This window comes from Podarcis gaigeae (genome assembly GCF_964106915.1).
Source record: "Podarcis gaigeae genome assembly, chromosome: 18".
In the NCBI taxonomy this organism is placed as follows: domain Eukaryota; kingdom Metazoa; phylum Chordata; class Lepidosauria; order Squamata; family Lacertidae; genus Podarcis; species Podarcis gaigeae.
The window spans coordinates 8,189,550-8,201,691 of NC_139696.1; the positions used below are offsets into that span (position 1 = coordinate 8,189,550).

At 45.8% G+C, this 12,142-nt stretch overlaps 1 long non-coding RNA gene across 1 annotated transcript; it reads left to right on the plus strand.

Annotated features, from left to right (window-relative positions):
* The first annotated feature begins 5,390 nt into the window (after positions 1 to 5,390).
* On the plus strand, positions 5,391 to 7,254 carry LOC310835887. Its single transcript, XR_014559766.1, has 3 exons — positions 5,391 to 6,148; positions 6,471 to 7,142; positions 7,233 to 7,254. It is a non-coding gene; the product is annotated as an uncharacterized lncRNA (long non-coding RNA).
* Positions 7,255 to 12,142: the final 4,888 nt, after the last annotated feature.

Sequence of the window (12,142 nt, forward strand, 5' to 3'; positions counted from 1 at the left end):
TGGTTGAATTTCAGTGTACAGGAGAAACTCGAAAAATTAGAATATCGTGGAAAAGTTCCTTTATTTCACTAATTCAACTTCAAAAGTGAAACTAATATATGAGATCGACTCATGACATGCAAAGCGAGATATGTCAAGCCTTGATTTGTTATCATTGCGATGATCATGGCATACAGCTGATGAAAACCCCAAATTAACAATCTCAGAAAATTAGAATATTCAAGGAAACAGCAAAACAAGGATTGCAAACTGAGCAAGACTGGACCTCTGAGAAGTAGAAGCACATCTCGCTTTGCATGTCATGAGTCGATCTCATATATTAGTTTCACCTTTTAAGTTGAATTACTGAAATCAAGGAACTTTCCCACGATATTCTAATTTTTCAAGTTTCACCTGTATATCATTTTAACGGTTTTAAAAACCGTTATTCTTATAAAATTAACTTAATCATGTAACATCTTTTTTTTTCCCTTTCCAGTTCAGCATTAAACATATTAATTCATCACATTACATATTTAAACCCTAAGCCTATCTGCTATTTGCAAGCTTCTCCAATTAATTTTGTCCTTGGAGGTTCTGTTTGGCTGCCATGTCCAAAAAAGCTGCTTATTAATCCTCCCGTGAATTTGTTTCATTCTTAGAGGGGACGGTGGCACGACAAACTGCCCCTTCTGCCCCGTCTTTATTTTATTTCTATTTTTTAAAAGCCAGCTGATCTAGCAGTCTTAACCGCCCTTCAGATTGTCTTAATTGCAGGGTCATTCAGAATTGGTTTTCTTGCATCAAACTGAGTGCATCTCTGTTGCAGGGGGCACTGGAGGGCCTGGCAGGGCCTTATTGCCATCAGCCCCCTCCCCAGTTGGAGGTATAAATGCTTCTGAAAACTAGTTGCTGGAAATCACAGAAGGGGAGAGTTGCTTTTGTGCTCGAATCCCGCTTGTAGGCTTCCCACAATCATCTGGTTGGCCACTGTGAGAATAGGATGCTGAATTATTATTATTATTATTATTATTATTATTATTATTATTATTATTACCTGCATTGCAGGGAGTTGGTCTAGATGGCCCATGAGACTCCTTCCACCTCTACAATTCTCTATATTTGTATCCTCCTCCCCCCCCCAAAAAAAAATGGGATTTCAAGGCAGCTTGCAGCATGTTAATAACATTATTATAGCATACAACTGAATTGATAGCAAGGCTGGTTTAAAGAGAACAGAATGCGTGCCGAACCAGCATTGCCTTGAGAACAGCCTGCTGTTCTGCATTGACTAGATGGGCCACTGGCATAATAATAATAATAATAATAATAATAATAATAATAATAATAATTTTTTATTATTTATACCCCACCCATCTGGCTGGGTTTCCCCAGTCACTCTGGGCGGCTTCCAACCGAATATTAAAAACAATACAGCGTCAGACATTAAAAACTTCCCTGAACAGTTGTCTTTTAAAAGTAAAATAGTTGTTTATTGCCTGGACATCTGATGGGAGGGCGTTCCACAGGGCGGGCGCCACTACCGAGAAGGCCCTCTGCCTGGTTCCCTGTAACCTCACTTCTCGCAGTGAGGGAACCACCAGAAGGCCCTCGGCGCTGGACCTCAGTGTCCGGGCTGAACGATGGGGGTGGAGACACTTCTTCAGGTATACTGGACAGCGGCTGTTTAGGGCTTTCAAGGTCAGCACCAACACTTTGAATTGTGCTCGGAAATGTACTGGGAGCCAATGCAGGTCTTTGAGGACCAGTGTTATATGGTCTCAGTGACCGCTCCCAGTCACCAGTCTAGCTGCCACATTCTGGATTAATTGCAGTTTCCGAGTCACCTTCAAAAGCAGCCCCACGTAGAACGCATTGTCTGTCCCAGGGGTTTCTCTCAACCACCCCTTTCCCCAGGCTGTGGAGGAGTCCTTTAACCCTGTCCTGCCCCGTCTCTGTTTCCACCCCCCATTACCCCATTGCTGTGGGGACAGGCGGATGTCTGGGTCCCTTCAGATATGGCCAAACCAGCCTCCTTTGTGGAGTTTGTCACCCAGAAACATCTGTATCTCCCCAGGCTGCTACCCCCTCCTTACCCAGAAGCCCAAGCTCTGTTTCCCTGGCTCTTACTTATTATCGTTGTTTATTTATTTCATTTATATGCCCCCTTTATCTTCCAATGATCTCTAGGTGGGGCAAAAGCCCCCCCCCCCCGTTTCATCCTCCAAGATGAGGTGAGCTTCATGACTGAGTGGGGGATTCGAAATCTGCTCTTCCAGGTCCAACACTCTAACCATTAGGCCACACTTCCTCCCTAGATTCATCCCACCCATTACCTCCGCTCTCAGCCACCCTTCCACCACCCCCCCAACCCCCACCCTCGATCCCGGGCGTATATCAGATTTAAAAGCACATTTTAAAACACTCACACCCCACAGCTTAGCTTCGGTGGCAGGTGAGCCAAACATGCCAAGGGTAGCGATTTGACCAAAAAATGTATCTTTTTAAACATAGAGATATATCTATATATATGTATATGTATTGCTACACAAGATCTCCTGTGGCAGGCTAGTCTGAAATATGCCAGAATTTTACTATATACTTAAACATTCCTGTTGTGTGTGTGTGTGTGTGTGTGTGTGTGTGTGTGTATGAGAGAGAGAGAGAGAGAGAGAGAGAGAGGAATCTATGGGTCTCCAAAAGTTGCTGAACTACAATTCCCATCATGCTTGACTACTGCCCCTGCTGGCTCCTGGGAGTTGGAGTCCAGCGCCATCTGGAAGAGCACAGAGGGTCCCCACCAGAGCCTAAAGCAGCATTGCGAGTGGGGGCAACCTGGTGTCAGAAGGGGGCATGTTCCTGCAGTGGTGACTTTGGCAATATCCCAAGGCAAGCCAGCCTGTCCTCAACAGCTGGCTATCTAACAAGCAATTCAGGGCTCCTTCTGTCCATGTAGAGGGTTTTTTTTTTAAGAAAAGCTATCCCAACCACATAACCGTATTTTTTGCTCTATAAGACTCACTTTTTCCCTCCTAAAAAGTAAGGGGAAATGTGTGTGCGTCTTATGGAGCGAATGCAGGCTGCGCAGCTATCCCAGAAGCCAGAACAGCAAGAGGGATTGCTGCTTTCACTGCGTAGCGATCCCTCTTGCTGTTCTGGCTTCTGAGATTCAGAATATATTTTTTCTTGTTTTTTTATGAATATTTATTAGCATTTTCAATAATAAACATAGACACAAAAAGAAAAAGAAAAAATAACAAAAAATACAAAAAAACTTTTAAAAGACAATTAAAACCAATAAAATTTCAATTACTTATTTTCATATAACTTCTTTCTCAGACCTCCTCGCTCCTCCCCTTCTTGTATTCCCATTCAAGTTATTAATCCCGCAAATCCTTATTACTTATTTCTCACCCTTCACTTAATAATTTTTACATACTGTTGTTTTACCTTTCCTCTTTCTTCCATTTAATTACTTTTACATGCCTTAATTTCATTTCATTTTAACCATTCTGAAAACCAATTTTAACTTATCTAATCTAAAATATCTTTTCCATCATTTCTTATTCTTTAACATACTTCTTAAAGTCGATCAGTTTTTTCCTTCCACGGCTTTCCCAACTTCCATACAGATAACAGAACAAATTAAAACAAAATAGTTAATAATTATGTACCTTTTGGATTACCAAACTTCACCCCCTCCCTTTCCCTGTTTTAGTCCCCAATAAGTGTTCATCAGTCAATTTCTTGTTTTCCTCCTCCAAAAACTAGGTGCGTCTTGTGGTCTGGTGCGTCTTATAGAGCGAAAAATACGGTATATTCCACCCCAAGTATTCTTAATGAATATCAGTCTCTTTGCTTGCAAAGCGGGCTTACAACGCAGTCCATGAACGTTAAATTCCAATCAAGGAAACCTAAAAAGGAGGGCATCTTTTCCACTCAAAGGCAGAACCTGCCCCATGAAAAGAGGCCACAAATACTTGAAAATTTTCCGCTTCAGGAAAAAGGTGAAAAAGGAAAGCTAACAGAGGGAAATGGTGGCAGGTGAGCAAGCAGGGAGCCACTGTCAAATTGGAGTCAGATTCTTGCCAGCCTTGCAAAGGGTAAAGGTTGATGGGAGGTGTAGTCCCAAAAGATATCTTGAGGGCTCCCTGCTGCCAAACCCAGGGGTTTAACGGAGGCACCTTGGCTTGTGGCTGGGGCCTTTGGCATGAAAAATATGGACCAAACAGAACATAATAATGATGCTGATTTTATTATTTCAATGCTGCCCATCTTACTGGGATGCCCCAGCCACTCTGAACTGTGGGAAGGGAACCCACTGGATAAAAGCCCACCAGCAATGGTCCGCCCCACAACAAGCAGTCACCATTTAAACGCCCCCTCCACCTCAACACGGGACGCGGGTGGCGCTGTGGTCTAAACCATAGAGCCTAGGGTTTGCCAATCTGAAGGTCGGCGGTTCGAATCCCCGCAACAGGGTGAGCTCCCATTGCTCGGTCCCTGCTCTTGCCAACCTAGCAGTTCGAAAGCATGTCAAAGTGCAAGTAGATAAATAGGTACCACTCCAGCGGGAAGGTAAACGGCGTTTCCGTGCGCTGCTCTGGTTTGCCAGAAGCGGCTTAGTCATGCTGGCCACATGACCCGGAAGCTGGACGCCGGCTCCCTCGGCCAATAAAGCGAGATGAGCGCTGCAACCCCAGTCAGTCACGACTGGACCTAATGGTCAGGGGTCCCTTTACCTTTACCGTTATATACAGTCGTACCTTGGATCCTGAACACCTTGGTACTCGGACGTTTTGGCTCCCGAACGCCGCAAACCCGGAAATGAGTGTTCCGGTTTGCAAACATTCTTTGTAACCCAAAAGGCCAACGGGGCTTCCAATTGGCTGCAGAAGCTTCCTGCAGCCAATCGGAAGGCGCACTTTGGTTTCTGAAAGTTTTGGAAGTCAAATGGACTTCCAGAATGGATTCTGTTCGACTTCCAAGGTACGACTCCACCTTCCCACAACTGATTGGCATGACTTAAGCTTCCTGAAAATGCCTCAAGGTCTGTTCTGTTTTGGGTTGTGTTGTTGTTGTTTTCCCCAATCAAGCAGGAGGCATAAATTTTATTTATTTATTTTAAAAAATCAATTAAATTCCGTATTTTTGCTCTATAAGACTCACGTTTTCCCTCCTAAAAAGTCAGGGGAAATGTGTGTGCGTCTTATGGAGCGAATGCAGGCTGCGCAGCTATCCCAGAAGCCAGAACAGCAAGAGGGATTGCTGCTTTCACTGCGCAGCGATCCCTCTTGCTGTTCTGGCTTCTGAGATTCAGAATATTTTTTTTGGTTTGTTTTCCTCCTCCAAAAACTAGGTGTGTCTTGTGGTCTGGTGTGTCTTATAGAGCGAAAAATATGGTGAATAACATGCACCTGATGAGGAAATGAACAGGGCAACAGCTCCCAGAACTGGGCAAAAGGGAAACTGAAACTGAATTGAAATACTTTATTGTCACTTGTACAACTTGTATAGAAAGTGCCGGCCAGGGTGTGACTCATCTCTGAGAATTTCCCTCACTCTCGTGAGGGAACGTTCTTCCGCAATTTCATCCGGCGGATTCATGGGACAGCCCATAATATATCGTGCTGTATTCACCGACCTCTGTAGGCACTTCCTATCAGATGATGTCAAACCAGCGTCCCACACCGTGATGCAGTATGAAAGGACACTTCCTATTGTGGACTGGTAGAAGGAGGTCATCAAATGTTGATTGACATCATTCTTCCGCAATACTCTGAGGAGACGGAGTCTCTGTTGGGCTTTCTTAACCACCTGGGTTGTACTGATTTTCCAAGTAAGGTCTTCACTGAGATAAACTCCTGGGAATTTAAAGGATTTAAATTTAAAAGATTGTGTAAAAAAAAAGAAAAGACGAGCATTCCAGGGCCCTGTATTCAAAACACATGCTCTCCTTGTTAACAACAGCCTTCTCCCCACTTGCAGATGCATTTGAACTAGATAAGACAGCCTTCGTCTGAAAGCACCATGTTCATTGAAAAGGCGTAGCTTTGCTGTTAGACTCAGAGCAAGGCAACTCTTTCTCCCTGGCACCCCAACCCCAGCTTGCCATGCCGCAATTGAGGGCACCTCCCAAGGAGCGCATGCCATTGAATTCGACAATACAGTGGTACCTATATTGCACCACTTAGTCTTCGTCTAGCGTTTTTTTCGTCTTGCGAAGCAAGCCCATTGACGGCTTATCGGATTAGCGCTATTAGCGCTATTAGCGGCTTTTAGCGGCTTATCGGCTTAGCGGATAAGCAGATAAGTGGCTCAGCGGCTTAGAAAAGGGGGGGGGAACCCGCAGGAACCCGCAAGACATTTTCGTCTTGCGAAGCAAGCCCATAGGAAATTCGTTTTGCGAAGCACCTCCAAAACGGAAAACCCTTTCGTCTAGCGGGTTTTCCGTCTTGCGAGGCGTTCGTCTTGCAGGGCACCACTGTAAGTGGGAGTGTGTAGGATTGCAGCCCAGGTGTGGCTCCTGCGGCGTAACAGAGGGATGGAGAAACTTTGGCTCGCCAGATGTTGCCGCCCTTCACCCCGGCCATTGGGCATGCTGGCTTAAACGGGTGGCAGCTGGAACTGAACCTCTGGAGGGTCACAGTCTCCCCTGTGTATTTATAAAGTCTGGGCATGAGTAATTTGGTCCACACACCTTGCCAGCCTCCCCTGAAATTCCAGCAAATTCGTTTTTTAAAAAATCACCCCCCCCAAAAAAAGGGTAAAATAAAAAAAGCATTTTAAACACACAAGCTTTCCAATGAACAGATGGTTCGTGGGAGAGTTGTGTATAACTTGGAAGATTCCCTTCTTTTCTACCGTCAGAGCCTTATTAAAAAATTGCAGCTGCATTTAACAGCTTTTTTATTTTAATTTTTTTTTAAAAAAAAGTTGGCTTTTTCAAATAGAAGCAGGCCTCAGGCTAGTGCACGATTCTCTGGTGGCTGCAGAGAGAAGGCTGAGCCTCAGGATTAGGCTTCTTGAGAATCTTGATTTCTTTTTTAAAGAAGCAAACAAACAGAGCAAGCTTCTAGCCCCTATTGTTTCCAAGGTGTTCTTGGGATCACATGGGCAAGGCCTGGCAAAGTCTCGGGAGCCAGTTCCAGCGTAGTTTGGTGGTGTGGGAGAGACGACACTTTGCAGAGTGATCCTAGGTGTGTGCATTTACTCAAGAAGTAAACACACACAGACACCCGTTTTGCCTGGAGTTTCCTTCTAGGAAAAGTGCCCTTCAGGATTTCCGCTTTGCCTTCTCGCCCCTCAGAGCAAAATATGCAAAACAGCTTTAAACATTGCAAAAACTACCTATGCAAACAGCAACAACTAAGGGAGGGGCGGGGCGAAGCCTCAGGCAGCTTGCGAAGTCTCTGCACACACACACACACACACACACCCAGAGAACCCAGCTTCTCATGGGATCAAAATTGCAAAAGCAGTTTAGGGCACCTTAACCCCCAGCCTTGTTGATTTTTCATGGCTGGCATAGCAGACCAGTCAGGAGCCTGAGGAACTGTGAAGTCCTCTTGCTCAGTGGACAAGACCTCTGCTCTCCCAGCCTCAGTTTTTCCATCTGCAAAATTGGGATAATATACTTCTGGCTTTGCCAGTGGAATTGCCTCTCTCTGCCAAGGAACCAAACTGCCCTCTTTAGCTTTTCAGGAAACGCCCATTCCAAAGGAACTGGTCTCTGCCCCCTTTTTGGGCGGAGAAGAACAGGAAGCAGCCTTGCACCCAATCAGATCTCTGTTCCGTTCAGTGGATCCCCAGGGTTTCACTTACCTGGAGAGCAGCTGCTACCCACCTTCCCATAGAAATAAAAGTACGACTCTCGTCCTCATCGTTCTGAGGCCAACTTAAATAGGACACTGCCTTAAACCGAGTCAGGACATCGGTATTGTTTACACTGGCCTGCAACACCCCTCTAGAGAAGGGGTCTCTCCCAGTGAAGATGCCAGGACTTGAACTCGGAACCTCTTGCATGCAGAGCAGGTGTTCAGCCACTAAATTACAGGGTCCTGTCAGGCATGCACCCAAAGCTAGTTGCAGGTTTAGTATCTGGTACAGCAGAGCACCCGAGAGAGAGGAAGGCTGCAACCCTCACACTCGACTTGCAGGATTCAATGGGACTTACTCCCGGGGAGCTCTGCCCTGTTAGGCGTTGCCTAGGATTTTCACCACTGCCCACAAATTTGCACATATGGCTGGATACAAATCAAGAAGTAATGGCTCTGGTTCAAACAGAAATGCATCTCATTCCAGGGCTGGATCTACACTGATTTAAAAAAACACAACAAACCGCTATAGAAAAATAAAAGCTATAAAAGCTCTCAATGCAAAATCCCATTGGTGACGGATCGCTGCTCTGCAGCGGCATCTAGTGTCACATGTTTACAAAATATACTGTATTATTTGCTCTATAAGACTCACTTTTTCTCTCCTAAAAAGTAAGGGGAAATGTGTGCGCGTCTTACGGAGCGAATGCAGGCTGCGCAGCTATCCCAGAAGCCAGAACAGCAAGAGGGATTGCTGCTTTCACTGCGCAGCGATCCCTCTTGCTGTTCTGGCTTCTGAGATTCAGAATATTTTCTTTCTTGTTTTCCTCCTCCAAAAACTAGGTCCGTCTTGTGGTCTGGTGCGTCTTATAGAGCGAAAAACGCGGTAATTGTTGAGTGTAGCTGAGTCCCAGGTGTGTAGCAGCTGCTTCTGCAGACCAGGTGCAGTCGATGGGCCTTTTGTCCCTTTTTAGGATTCTTCATCTTCAAACTAAACTTTGGCCAGACACAGTGCTCTAACAGAGAACTGTCCTCTCTAAGTACAAAGCTCTGCCTCCTTCGCCCCAGGAAGTGCATCGGGTCTGGAGGCTTTCGATGCAACCTTTTGCAGGTCTCCCATTGCAGCACAGTGGGGTGTTGCTTCTGAGGAGGACAGGCATAGGGTCAGGCTGAACAGCTGCCAACCAATGCCCACTTCTCTCTTGAGGACTGCGCTGAGCTCAGTGGCACTTACTTCCGAGTAGAGAGGTGCCTAAGGTTGCGCTGTCATTTATGGACCTCAATCTCACCTTAGCGAACCAGTATTCTCTTCGCCCTCCGGTATCTGCAAAGGGCAACGCGCAGAGAGGGAATTAATACTGGCCCGCTTTAAAGGGTTGTTGTTAAGGGTGAAATAATGCCCACAAGGCGCTTTGGATTGAAAAAAACCAACAACACAGAACACCGAAATGAAATTCTCTGCGTTATTGAAAAGCCAACGCCGTTTTCCAAGTCATCCGCCAAAGAGCCCGTTTGCAGGACAAACACATCTCAAGTGGCTATATCTCATCAAGGAGGAATTTCCAAGTTCTGCCGCGGGCTCCATCAGAATTGCCTACCGCTTTTCCAGAGCTTTGGGAGGGGTGTGTGTGTGTGTGTGTGTGTTTGTGTGTGTGTGTGTGGCACCTCTCGGAACAGAGGGAGCGTACGGAGGGTGCCTGGAAAAGTGTGAATGATTTGTGAGTTGTTGTTTTTCTAAAGTCCACGTTTACAGCTGTAAATACAGGTTTTTTTAATACTTAAAAACCATCAATTCCGTATGTGATTTGTACAATGTCGTTCTATTTCTGCTATGGAGTGGTTTCATGATGGCTGAACCTTAATTTTGAACTTGAAAAAGAAATATATATATATTTAAATATATATATATATATAAATATAAATATATACCTGTAACCCCCACCTGCCAACCACATTCCTTCTCTCCAGCTTAAAAGGACATTTTGAAGTACTGTGTGAAAATAAGAGGGGAGGGGGGAGTATGCTAGTCCTTCTTCACCCCGTTCACCCCCCACCCACCAACTTTTCCATTGACAATTACTGCTGCAAGAATTTCCGATGTTTGCAGGTGAAATCATACCAATAGACTTGAGTGTCCAGCAACTTGCTGTGGTCTTAAGAATCTTATGACTTTTATTGAATAATAAAAAAACAAAAAACAAAAACCCAAGCAAATGGAATTTATTTGAATAAATAGGGAGACCGGGGCTGGAGTCTCAATTGCTTCAGGTGAAAGAATTTTATTTTTCTCTTGAGAGAGTGTTGCTGTGTTTTGATTTCCCCTTGTTGTTGTTTAGTCGTTTAGTCGTGTCCGGCTCTTTGTGACCCCCTGGACCAGAGCACGCCAGGCACTCCTGTCTTCCACTGCCTCCCGCAGTTTGGTCAAACTCATGCTGGTAGCTTCGAGAACACTGTCCCACCATCTCGTCCTCTGTCCTCCCCTTCTCCTTGTGCCCTCCATCTTTCCCAACATCAGGGTCTTTTCCAGGGAGTCTTCTCTTCTCATGAGGTGACCAAAGTATTGGAGTCTCAGCTTCAGGATCTGTCCTCCCAGTGAGCACTCAGGGCTGATTTCCTTCAGAATGGAGAGGTTTGATCTTCTTGATTTCCCCTTAGAAGAGTTCAAAGAAAAGGTGGCGGAAACGGGGATTAAATTCAGTTTGCAGTTTCTGAAACCCCGCAAGAACCGAAATGCAGCCATCCTTTGAAAATCTGGACATTATCCTAGTAATTCAATGCTAAATTCTCCAGCCAAGCAATGTGCGCAGAATTGCACAAAGTAGAGGAGAAAGTGTGCGTTAAAATGCATATTTCAGTGAAGACAGCATACCAAAAGGCTGTTATGGAAACTGAGAACCACAATAAAAGGATCTGTTCCATTTAACCCAGCACCGCATTTTCAACAGTGACCAGGTACTGTACCTCCAGGAAGGCCACTAACAGGGCACGAGAGGCCTCCGTCGTTGCTGCTCCTGACATCCTATGGTAGACTGCCTCTGTACCTGGAGGCTTTACATCATCATCATCATCATCATTATTATTATTATTATTATTATTATTATTATTATTATTATTTATTAATATCCCACCCATCTGGCTGGGCTTCCCCAGACACTCTGGGCAGCTTCCAGAAAAATATTAAAATACTGTAATACAACAAACATCAAAAGCTTCCCTAAACATGCCAGGGTTTACAGACTTCAAAGGCTTGCAGGATCCAGTATGTTTTTTTGTGTGTGTTTACTAGAACCCGAGTCCACTGATGAGAGTTGCCCTGGGGCAGGGAATAACTCAGGATGGAGGCGGTGTGTTTGGGGGGTAAATGTAAAATTCAGGACCGCAGCACCTCTGTGCACTTTTTCAGCTCAGGAGAAAGTCGCACCCTGATGGATTTTCATGAGGGTTTGTGGTCTGATGCAGATTTAATTATACAAAGAAGATGGAGAACGCGCAGAGACGAAACACAACCATTCACCCACAAGAGATGTTTTGAGCATGTACAATCACACTACATTGGGTGCCCTACAGAAAATCCATCCGGCACCCATCTGTCTCGAGGGACAATGGAGGGTGCCTTTGGCAGTGAAGCATTACAGTGGTACCTCTAGATACGAATGGGATCCGTTCCGGAGCCCCATTCGCATCTAGAGGTAAACGGAATTAGCGACGGCGCGTCTGCGCATGCGTGTTGCTTTTCAACGCTTCTGCGCATGCGCATGCGCAAGCCGCAAAACCCGGAAGTAGCCGAGGAGTACAAATCGAATGTGCTCAACTCGAAGCATATTTAACCCAAGATATGACTGTAGTGAGGGACGCGGGTGGCGCTATGGGTTAAACCACAGAGCCTAAGATTTGCCGATCAGAAGGTCAGTGGTTCGAATCCCCACGGCAGGGTGAGCTCCCGTTGCTCGGTCCCTGCTCCTGCCAACCTAGCAGTTCAAAAGCACATCAAAGTGCAAGTAGATAAATAGGTACCACGCCGGCGGGAAGGTAAACAGCGTTTCCGTGCGCTGCTCTGGTTCGCCAGAAGCGGCTTAATCCTGCTGGCCACATGACCCGGAAGCTGTACGCCGGCTCCCTTGGCCAATAAAGCGAGATGAGCGTCGCAACCCCAGAGTCGGCAACGACTGGACCTAATGGTCAGGGGTCCCTTTACCTTATGACTGTAGTGACCTCCCTGGGGCACAGGCCTTGGCCAGCTGTCTGAAGGTCCTGAGCTGCCCAGACAACAAGACCCCCCTCTCGGCTTTGCTGGTCCAAAGGAAAACAGAACAAGACGTTGGGCACCAGCTTGACTGGAAGGAGGA